The sequence below is a fragment of the Equus caballus genome, chromosome 13, assembly GCF_041296265.1.
Source record: "Equus caballus isolate H_3958 breed thoroughbred chromosome 13, TB-T2T, whole genome shotgun sequence".
NCBI lineage: Eukaryota > Metazoa > Chordata > Mammalia > Perissodactyla > Equidae > Equus > Equus caballus.
The window spans coordinates 36,631,611-36,643,673 of record NC_091696.1 but is presented as its reverse complement, the minus strand read 5'-3'; the positions used below and the strand labels follow the sequence as shown (position 1 = coordinate 36,643,673).

At 41.1% G+C, this 12,063-nt stretch overlaps 2 protein-coding genes across 7 annotated transcripts in view; both read right to left on the bottom strand.

The window, feature by feature from the left end:
* The window catches only part of REXO5 (RNA exonuclease 5), a 692,166-nt gene that overhangs the window by 126,215 nt on the left and 553,888 nt on the right, over positions 1 to 12,063 (bottom strand). The window lies entirely within an intron of this gene.
* Positions 1 to 12,063, bottom strand: part of LOC102147945 (transport and Golgi organization protein 1 homolog) — a 58,588-nt gene that overhangs the window by 22,675 nt on the left and 23,850 nt on the right. The gene's annotated exons all lie outside the window — the stretch shown is intronic.

Here is a 12,063-nt window from a genome sequence, read left to right as displayed (position 1 = left end):
CCAGTTTGGACCCTGGGCATGGACATGGCACCACTCATCATGCCATGCTGAGGTGATGTCCCACATAGCACAACAAGGGGGAGCTACAACTACAATATACAACTATGTACTGGGGGGCTTTGGGAAGAAGAAGAAGAAAAGAAAAAAAAAAAGAAGATTGCCCACAGTTGTTAGCTCAAGTGCCAATCTTCAAGAAAAAGAAAAAGAAAAAAATTCTCTTAAGAAACTTAACCAAGAATCCCTTAGGGGAAATAGGTACATGTATGTGTGTTGCTCAAACTCACAACAAAGTCTTTGTCTCTTTATGAGCTATTAACAAACTGTGGATATCAGGCAGAGAATTAGAATGGGAGAAACTGAAATTATTCATTTATTCAATACATGAATTCATAAAAGTGCCTGCTGGATAACATCCAAGACTTCCTAAAGCCCTGGTACCTAGAAGGCAACATAATGCCAATTAAGACAGATGCTGACAGAATTTAAGGAGATTCTATTGGCCTCATGGTCATACCTTGAGAGCCAGGAAATGTCCCCAAGTCACCCAGGTCTACAAAGAAAGGAGCTTTCACAGTGAGTTTATAAGATCTAGGATTACAGTCTGTGCCAAGTCCCTGGTCTCCCATTTCACCTCCCTCACAACACAATGCCAGAAACACCCACATCATTATGATGGGGAAACTGAGCTAAGAGGGGACCTGAGGCACCTGGAGGGCTGAAATTGGGTCAGAGGCCTACAGGCAGGTGTTTAACAGATCTTGTGTTCTAATGCAAATATCAGAAGATACAAGCAATCAAGGAGATCCAAACACAGATGTAGGACCCTGCAGAATCAACTTGCCTTAAAGAGGTCAGTAGTCAAAGAGTGCAGAAATTGAGAGCAGGTTTGAAGGTCTCTGTCTAATGTCGTTTCCAATTCTGTGTTCATTGAACGTCTCCATACAGCAAGGGTGATATCTGATCTCTACTCTGTGTTAGTCACTAGATCAGGAGAAAGGAAGGGTTCAAAGAGGAGTCAGGTGTGAACTTTACCCTCAAGAAGTCCACAGGCTAGTCAGAGAGCCATGACAAGCATATGAATAAGTAATTCATGGCAGAAAGTTTGTGGTTCTTTAGGAGAAAGCATTAGGAGACTCAGAGGACAGAGCAATAATTTCCAAAAGAGACCGGCATATAAAGCATTGGAGGTGAACTCTCTATGTGCGATTTGATTATGTGGAGGTGAGCGTGGAAAGAGCACTCAGAGCAAAGGAAACAGCGTAGAGCAACCCAAAGGCTGGAAGAGAAAAAGCAAGAGGATGTATAGAGCACAGGGCCAGTTTGGCTGAAGTGTAAGGTGTGGAAAGAAAAGAAATAAGAGGTGAGGGTGAAGTCACATGGACTTGATTATAAGAAAAGAGTATCACCCTTACCTTATCATGACAGCACTGGGGAGCCGTTGGAGGGTTGTTTTTAAGCAGGAAAATGTGATCATCGGAACTGAGTTCTAGAACACAAGATGATTAAACCAGGAGGCAGGGGCTGTGGCAGTTTAGCTCATATCAGCCGGGATAACAGCCCTGCACATTTCCAAGCCCTCCTGCTCTGCCATCTAAACCTTGAGAATTCCCTGGTACCACTACTTTACTTGGAGGAGCTCTGACTCCAAAGAATTATTTGCCCCCAGCAGAAGAGCAAGGAAAGGGTTGAGTACTGAGGTGGCTCTGGCATTAAACGGGTATAACCGTTCAAACCTCAATTCTGCCAGTGCCTAGTGTGACCTTAGGCAAGTCATTTCACCTCATGATACTTCAGTGTCCTCATTTGTGAAATGGGATAATGCTGTATTTTGTGACTCCAAGATGCACACTTTTTTGCATTTCATTTTAACATCAGGAAGTGCCTTACAAACAAAGCATGCTCAAGTTTAAGTAGCACTGTTTTGCATTTTCTTGATGAGTCACAGAATAATAATGGTGGAACTTCTCATTTGATGGCATCTTAGATTTAATAAATACAGTAACATCTACCTCCGAAGGTTGCGAGACTTAAAAATTGGCAACAGATATTAGCTCAGCTGACAATCTTTATTTATTTATTTTTCTGCTTTTTCTCCCCAAATCCTCCCAGTACATAGTTGTATATTTTAGTTGTGGGCCCTTCTAGTTGTGGCATGTGGGATGCTGCCTCAGCGTGGCCTAATGAGTGGTGCCATGTCCGCACCCAGGATGTGAACTGGCAAAACCCTAGGCCAGCAAAGCAGAGCACGTGAACTTAACCCCCAGGCCACCGGGCCGGCCTCCGGGTTGTGAGATTTAAAGGAGCTATTGTACAGAGCATGCTTAGCTCAGTGCCTGGCCTGAGGCTGGAGGTTAATAACAGTAGCCACCCTAACACGGGGAGGAGGCAGTAGGACACAGTGCTTCAGAGCCACTGGCTAGACCGAGGTTCCAATTCCAAGGCTGCACTCACCGCCTTGGACCAGCTGTTTCATGTCTATGAGACAGTTCCCTCGTCTATCAAAACGCCAATCCTATAGTGTTTTTGTAAGAATTAAATTAGATATCATTTGGGGTAAAATTTAGCAACATCTCTCTAGATTACAAATGCACCTTCCCGTTTACCCAGCAGTCCATTTCTAGGGATGTATCCCACAGATCCATTGCCGTACATGCAAGCTGCCATCACCACAAGGATAGGTGTTGCACCCTAATTTGTAACAGCAAAAAGGTTGGGTTTGGGGGGTGGTTAAACAAATAATGGTACATCTATCCAATGAAATATTATGCCACTATTTTAAAAATATAGCACTTAAAATATATGTTTGCTATGGAAAGATCTGCAGCATGCACTGTGCAGGAGAACCAGCAGTGCAGAACATTGTGGAGAGTGTGCTGTTTGTATAGAAGGAAGTATTCAATAAGTTGACGTGTGTAAAGCAGTGAACACAGTACCACATATACAGTGTAAGAGCCTGAATATACAAATGGACAATGGCCAGATCACATATTAAAACAGAACTCTGACCCACAGTCTGCAGCAACCAGCCCAGGAAACCAACCCATTATCTACAGACTAGCCCAGGAAGCCAGCCTGCTATCTCCAAATCAGACTTGGAGGAAGTCAGACCACTGTGTCCAGCAACCAGCCCAGGAAGCCAAACAATAACCCCTGCAGCAATCAGCCCCAAATGGCCAGGGATTAATTAATAACTGACAGCTTCCCTAATTTTTGTCCCGCTTCTAACATAGGACCAGCCAGTGACAGCCAAATGTGCACCCCTAACCCATCACATAGGACGTCCACCTCTAGTTAGCCCACCTACAGCTTCCCCGTGCCAACAGCCTCCACTCAGGGGGCATCTAGACCCTTCCCTTCTCTCCACTATAAAGCTTTACAGTCCTCTGCCTGCCTGGATCTCTGCCAAACTGCAAATGATGGGGGCCGACTCCCTTGCTGTAGCAAACTCTGAGAAAATAGCCTTTGCTTGTTCTCATTTGAATCGTCTTTATTTCCACAGGTTAGTGCTTAATAACTAGCGACTCTTCTTGTTGTTGCCAGTACCAATGCAAGAGAATTCAGATGTTTTTCCTGTTTCTCTTTAGACAGTGGATGGACTTTCAGCCAGCAGATGTCTTGTGGTGTTTGGGTGACACTCTTGGTGAAACTTTGTCTCTGAGCAATGTCTGGGGAACTTGGCTTTAAGGAACTGTGTATTTCTGTATCACATGGCAATCTTCTGCCCTGAGTCTCTTCTAAACGTTAGACCAGTTCCCTGTGAGGGCCGGGGCAAAGGCCAGAAAGGAAACATTAGCAATGGCCCAGCGACTCATGCCCAACATGAGGTGAATCAAGAATTAAATTTGAAATGTGATCCTGACCCGAAGATGTTCTCCCTCCTTCTGAGAACAGTGTCCTCTCACTTCTCTAGGCTCTTTGGAATCAGGAGGAGCTGGCTGCTTCAGCTGAATCGCTGAAAATGAAACTTTTAACAGACAATAATGATAATGAAGATGATAATATTAATATCCACTATCTTCTATTCACCAGGTACTGGCTCCTAACATGCATTATTTCATTGATCTCCCCAACAGCACTGTGAGGTAGAAACTGGGGAAACTGAGGCTCAGAGAGGTTAACTAACTAGCCCAAGGAATCAGAGCTGGAACCAGAAATAAAACTGGGCCTATTGGATTCCATCACACAATCTCTAAACTGCTGTGTTAATCTCTAAACTACCTTCACAAATCAAAATTTTCCTGACAACATCCAGGATTATTATTCAAAACAATAAATCTAAGCAAAGGGCTTCAGGGATCCAGAAGTAAAGGTCAAGCTGTGTATCCATTCAGTTACTGGGTGATTAACATGGTAGCTCCTAGATCCAGATAGGAACAGCTAAATCCTCTTCCAAGGCTCATTAAGATAAAGGACTTGCTCCAGCTGAGTCTTGAAGCTAGTGATCCTCTCCCCTGGACATTCCCCAACGGTCTCAATGTCTTTCTCATTTTCAAACACAGATTTTGTTTTTCCTTTCTTGGTGGCGCAGGCCCTGTCCGGCTTTCTCACCATCATCGCCCTACTGAGAAACCCAGGGACATACCAGGAACTGCTTCCACACAAGTGTTTTGCCAGGTAAGAGAGGAGCTTCTCAGAGAGTCCACTTCCACTCATGGGGCCACAAATGAGACTAGGAACACTCGATTTATTGAAATAATCCAATTCTACCCTTCATTAAAGCATCTGTCTTCTTGCAATTTATGACAATAACTCCACTAGGTTGTGGGATTTTTTTTTTGCCTGTGACACTTCTGAATCCATATCTTCTGGCTCCAAAGGAGTTAGGAATATAAAACCTAATTGTAGTCAAAAGGTTGGATGTGTTTAATTAATTTGTAATCATAACTCCCTTTAAAAATATAAACATTAAAGAAAAATATATTACATGTAAAAAAAGGTAAACATTAAAGAAAAAGACCACCTCCCCTACTGGATATAGATCCTTCTAGACCTTTTAAAAATAAATGTATATCTAAACCTATATCTATCTATCCCCGTAGAAATACATTCTAATATTGGGGGGTGGATTACGTAGAAGGTATCATTCTGTATGTCATGGTGAAGCTTGCATTTTTCACTTCACACTGTACCTTAGAGCTTTATTCATGACAGTATGTGATTGTACATCTTATTCTTTTAAATTATTGCATAATGTCCCTTAGTATGGAACTATCAAAGTGCCTATCAAAAGATACTTGGATTTTTTCCAAGCTGCTAAAAAGAGCATCTTTGCATATACCCTGGAATTCTTTAGGATACCTGCAAAGTGGAATTGTTTATCATCATCAATGAAGATTAGTGAGAAATCACAGGCCCAAAGCATTGTATCAGGCCTCAGAGTTTGCTAAATAATCACTTCACTCTAAATTTCACTGTAGCTATGTGGACAAGGACACATATTCTACAGAAGGAAGCGTTTGTGGTAGGAAATGATATTAGCATATTACATTATAATTACGTGAAGAAAGCACATGACCTAATTCATTGGCATTTTATGGAGCAGCAAAAAATGTGTTATGTTAAATATGGCATATCTTCATTCACCAACATGCTATCATCTCATGAAATGTCTGGATTATTTCTTACACTCTTAAAAGAAAAGCATTTAAAAATTTCAAAATAGTCAACTCTCACTTGTGCCCTGAAATTAATGGTAATACAAAGGCAAAGACATAATGATGATTTTGGAATTAATTTAGAAACAGTTCTCCAACTTTGATCTTTCTTACTCTCAGGAACTGAATGGGTAGTCAGATATTGTCTAACACAGATGAGCTACCAGGTAACCACTAATTGACACTCTCATGTTCAAAATACACAGGGTCACTCTGCCTCTATCTGAAACCACAAAGAGTTTTGTTCCAATCTTCTTCCCACATTTGATTCTTCCACCGTCACCAAAATCAAATACTCATAAAATGAATTATGGGTTTATAAAAGGTGTTCACTACTATCCTATCTATGTCTGGGGCCCTGTGGAAACTTCTCATAATATCCAGAGATTTTGAATCCAGTTTGTAAAATAAGCAGCTTTCTTTTTATCCTCAGAGTTCAGAAAAGTAGATTCTGCTTTATATTACCATTTCTGACACATCCTTCACACAGCTCAGGCTTTGGAGAAGTAAAGGAAACTCAGAAGGGTTTCTTCAGAAGGCTGGCTTCCTTCCATCAGTTAGGACTATCATTTGATTGACTCATGTTTAACACTAATTCCTCTTCTCGAGAAGAGTAAGTGTCTTCTGGGAAGTCTATCCAAACGGGATGTCTGAATAGATTATCTATTAGAATGGTAATAAGAACATCAACTACTACTTAATGAGTGCCTTGTATATTTGACAATATCTGCATCATTTCCCCAAGATTCTTCCTTACAACAGACCTACTACTGGTAGAAATATTCACTAAGTGTAAGAACAGCTTTTGATCGCTTTTGCTATGGATTCAAGAGTTTGAAGCATTGTGTGGCTGCAGGAAGATTCATCAGCCCTGAGGAGATGGAGGACTGGAAACATCACTAAGTAGGACATCTCTGAAGGCTATGGGCAGGCCAAAACTGTAGGGTGATGCTGATTTGCCATTCAGCCAGATGACCAAACTTGCCCATCCACTACATAAACGCACCATCAAAGCACAAGGCACACACTAGACATGCAACTAGCTGGATCTTAAACATGGGAAGAGAAACTGACTTAGACTAAAGGGATCCCTCTTCCATCATAAGACAAAGGATTCTGGGGTACAGACAAATGTAAGCTTGTAGATTCCATAGTAGGAAGTTCAGCTAGTTTCCACCTGATGAATCCTATTTTCTCTGTGAAATAGGACTCAGTATCCCCCGATGAGATAGGGAAAAAATGTGCTGTAGAAGTCTGAGTGGACAATGTTTAAAATTATCATTGCTGCAAATGGAAGAGAGAGCAGATGCCAGAAATGCAGGAGAAATGGGTGATAAGGACACATTTGAGGTTGGTGATCATCCATCTTCAAAGTCACTCTCTATGTGGTTGTGTGATTTCTGCCAACTCACTCTAAAATGTTGGAGAAATATTCTCTAATATTTGAGAAAATCACCCTTAAATATTGCAGAAAATCACAAGTACAAGTGGAGAGTAGGAATGACCCAGGATTAAGGGTTTTCCAAGAAGGCACAATAAAAGGGCAGTGGGCAAGGGATCTTGGGAATTTGGCAAGAAAATGGTTAAAGTAAAGGACTAAGAATACAAGCTGATTAGGCAAGGAAGAGAATTTAAGAAAAAGGCAGATCAATGGTGAGAAGACAAGGTACTGAAAGCGTTAGTAGAGCTGGAGGGACTGAAGGTAATTGTTGTAATCTGCCTGGGCTGCCATAACAGTACCAAAGATTGAATGGCTTACACAAGTGATATTTATTTCTCGCAATTCTAGAGGAGGCAAGTCTAAGATCAGGGTGCCAGCATAGTTGGGTTCTGGTGAGAGCTCTCTCCCTGGCTTGCAGACATCTGCTTTCTGTGTCCTCACATGGTGGAGAGAAAGAGAGACCAAGTTCTCTAGTGTCTCCTCTTATACCAATACTAATACCATCGTGAGGGCCCCACCCTAATGACCTCATCTAAACCTAATTACCTCCAAAAGTTTCCACCTCCAAATACCACCATATTTGGGGTTAGGGCTCCAATATACAAGTTTTAGGGAGACCAATTAAGTCCATAGCAGTAGTAATCAAAACATGAGATGCGTGGACTTAAGATTTCAGAGGTGAAACATTTACAGGTGATGGCAAAGTCAAAGGCATTGCCAAGGGGGTTAAAGTGTCATGAAACTCCCTGATGGTAAAAGTCAAGGAAGGAAGAGACTAGAGTGTAGGATTAGTCATCCATATAGATGTAGGAGTCACTCAGCATAATGGTGGGACATGGAGTCAAAGGAAAAATCATGAACTTTATGCTAAAGGCTTTAATGGACAAGGAATGACTGGGAGGTTGGCAAATTACAACAACCAGGAGTGTCAGAGGGTGGTTAAGGTAAATGGCGTGAGTCTCAAAGAGAGAGAGAGACTGTACATAGGGTGAGAGGGGTAATGGTCAGGAGGTCGTACTGGAAGCTCGAAGGGTGCCAAACCCAAGGATCATGGAAGAATCAACAGCCTCCACTTAAAAGGGGGAAAATAGTAATCTATTCTCATGAAGAGCCAGATCTCATAAAGCAAACAATGAAAAGAACATTCAGTGAAGAGGATGTAGAAAATGTGAAAGTAGAAGAGTTTGTTAACCACTCAACTGATGTTCAATCTAGAGGGTACCATGCAAAGATTTGGAGGGAGAGTAAGGGGCAGGGAACAAAAAGTCCTATTCCTGTGCAACATGAGGTTGAGATAGAAAGAAAAGAGAATTAAGCAGAGGCGTTCATATAATGGATATACTTCAGATAATGTGAATGTGAGAGGGGGCACATTTTTCTGGCTGCCAAAGATTTACAAGAATTCATCTCATTGTTCTTCTGGTGGAAGAAGCAATAGAAAATAGAGAGATGCTGTCTGAGTTAATTGCATTCACTGCTAGATGGTCCATAAAACAGGATACCTGAGAAGCCAGAGCGCACAAGATACTCTTTGAAAGAATTTAACATCCAATAGTTTTTATTAAAACATTGAGAGCCTGGCCAATGGCCGAGTGGTCAAAGTTCCGCATGCTCTGCTGCAGCAGGCTGGGTTCGCAGGTTCAGATCCAGGTACGGACCTACTCCATTCACCAGCCACACTGTGGAGGTGTCCTACATACAAAAAAATAGAGGAAAATTAGTACATATGTTAGCTCAGGGCTAATCTTCCTCAAGCCAAAAAAGAGGAGGATTGGCAGTGGATGTTAGCTCAGGGTGAATCTTCCTCAGCAAAAAAAATAAAGATAAAATGAAAAACATTGCAGTAGTCAACATGGAAAAAATATGGGTGTTGTTGGAATGCCTTACATTTGTTTTATATATTACTATTGTTTTTATGAATTACATTAAGAAAGGAATTCCATAATCTTTGTAACACCAAAGCCTTATTATAGGGCTTAGTTCCACCCTTATACATCCAAAGGCATTCTGTGGTGAGTGGAACACCCCAGCCTAGCTTTAAGGAGACAAAGGCAGTCTCGATTGACTGCCCAGGCTCTGGAGAGAGGCTTATAGTCTGAGGACCCTGGTGGAACCATGTGGTTCCATGTGGCTCAGGAAATGCTCTCATTTAGAAAGTTAAAGAAAACTCAGAAGACAGGGTTCAAATCTTCAAGACCTCATAGCCAAGTTCACACAATGGTAGGTGGGTTACGATTCAAAACTATGAAAAAGGGAACTTGAGAAGTGGCCCAATTCCATCTCAGACTCTGTCTATACCATACCCATAGATCCAGTTAATTAAGTCCAAACACTTGACATGTTCATCATCTTCGACTGATTGCACTGTCTTTCTCTCCGCTGATCTCATGTTGTGAAAAATTCTGCCTAGTGAGATACTGCATGTCACAGGAAATATTAATTTTGGCTTTATCTTTCTTTTTATGAAAGACAGATATGACTGACACTCAGAACTTCTGAAATGAGCAAAGTCGACACATTGAGTTGATATGATTTCAGCGATAGCTAACAAACTTTCTATTTTCAGTTAGCCATGCAGCCTGCAAAGGAGAAAATGTACACCTTCCATCCAATTGTACAATACCAGCAGCAGCTAAAGAACCTCGTGTTCACCAGCATTATTTGGGATACATGTAACAGAGATTAGCCTGAGCAAAAGAGGGAAATGATAGATCCATTCTCCTGGGCAGACCATCAGGGTGGCTTATAACAGATTGAAGGAGTCATAATTCTGGCACAAAAAGCAGAACTGAATAACATCAGACCACTCTTTCTCTCTCTCCCTCTTGCTCTCAATCTCTCTGTCTGCTTTTCTCTGAGAGTAGTTTTCTGAAGGGTTTCCTCCAAAAAGCAGATAAAATGGCCACTAGCAACCCTAGACACATCTCTTCAGTTCAAGGTCTAAATAGCCTTACTTTTCCACCTCCACTTTGGAAAATTCTTAGAAAGGACTCTGATTGGCCAGGATTCTGTCATATGCTTGTCCCTGAGACTGTGTCTTAAGAGGTTCAACCTGGGATATTTGTTCATTCCAGGGGGGAGGGTTGAAGAACCAAGATTGCCAGTCTCGCTGGGATTACATGGAGAGGAGGAGGAATTCTTAAAGGAACCAGAAAATAAGAGATGGGAAGGTCTTTAAGGTAGAAATAAACTATAGTTGCTACAGTCCACTACAGGGGGATCCCTAGGGTCATCTTTGAAAATATTGAAGAGTCTAGGGGGCCCCAAGTGGATAGTATCAGGTAAATACGACTCAATATCAACCAAAAATTTTAAGTGTTTTTTATGTGCAAGATTCGGCAATAGGTGCTGGGGACATAACTATGAACAAGATAGGATCCCTGCTCTCACAGACTGCAATCAAGGAAATAGGCAATTGTAATATAGTGGGGAAAGTGTGATAAAGTAGAAACACAGGTTACACTGGGAGTGCATAGAAGGGACTCCTAAGTAAGCCTGGGGAATCAGAGACAGCTTCTTGGGATGGGAAGGAGAAGTGGATGGAGAAAGTGGTCGGGGTATAAAACCAACAAGTGCAAAATCTTGGAGCACCAAAATTTCAAAATAAAGTGAACAGGATCAGTCCTTACTCTAATGAGTATATTACATCTGTCTCAGAAGTCACTTGTGGGCTTTCATGTCCCTTTGAGTTTGAACCTTGAAATCCAAAAAACCTGTTAAAATGTACGGCCCTGTCTGATTTGTGTGAATTCTGATCTTACTTCCATGATTCCCTCTCTCTTTTCCTACATCTGTGAGTGCTAACTCCATTTGTCCCTTGCCATTTTCCAAAATACACCAATCACATGTGTGAATTCACAAAAGAATTAGCGTTGGTGTAGACTGGGGAACTATGGAGAGGAATCCCATCATGCGCTGCCTGCCTCCTGTCATCTTGCTGATCATTCCACCTTGCATTTCAGAACTCTGAGCTCCTAAACTTTCCCACAATATTCAGCACTCCAGGAAATGTAGTCCAAGCCCTTCCCTCAGAATATTTCTCTCATAGGAACGAGGCTCTCCAGCTAATAAGTCCATCTTCCCTGGTTCCTGTAAAATTCTGGTGTATAAAAAATTCTCTATCTCATTATACCCATGACTCACTCATGCAAGATTCAATTCTCATGTCCTCTAAGGAAGATATCTGTGCTCCCTTTGGGAGTCCCACATGCTGTGCTGAAGTATCTCTCAGCATCCTGAAACAATTACCTATTTTTGAAACACTTATTATAGAAAAATCTCAAAGATATATAAAAATGATGAATTCCCATGTATCCATTGCCCAATTTCAGTCATTGTTACTTTATGGCTAATCTTGTTTCGTCATTATGCCTAACCAATTCCAGAAACCATATTTTATCCATAAACAATTTCAGTATATACCTCTAAAAGATAATGACTTTTTAAAAACATTCTGTTATTATATCTAAAAGTTAACAATTCCTTCTTTTCATCAAATATACAATGTTCATTTTCATCCACCAAACAAGTCATGAATGGTCTCTTGTTTACCATTTGTTTGAATCAGGTCCACACATTTTGATTAGGTGATAAATCTTTTATGTATCTTTTTAATCTATGGATTCCTTCATTTCCTCCTTTTTTATTGTTGCAATTTGTTACTTGAAGAAACTGAGTCATTGGTCCTTTTTAATAGTTCACAGCCTGGAATTTGCTAATTGCATCCCTATGGTGTTTAACATGTTCCCCTGTCCTCTGTATTTGCTGAAAAGTGGTAGATAGATCTAGAGGTTAATCAGATTCCTGCCTGATTGTTTCTTTTTTCAAGAGTATTTCTTAGGTCATGTGGTGTTCTTTCATCAGGAGGCACATTAACATTTAGTTATCTCTTTTTTCATGATGACAGCAGCCATTGGTGATCAAGGACTAGATCCATTAATTCACTGCTTTTTCAAAGGCAAAAAACTT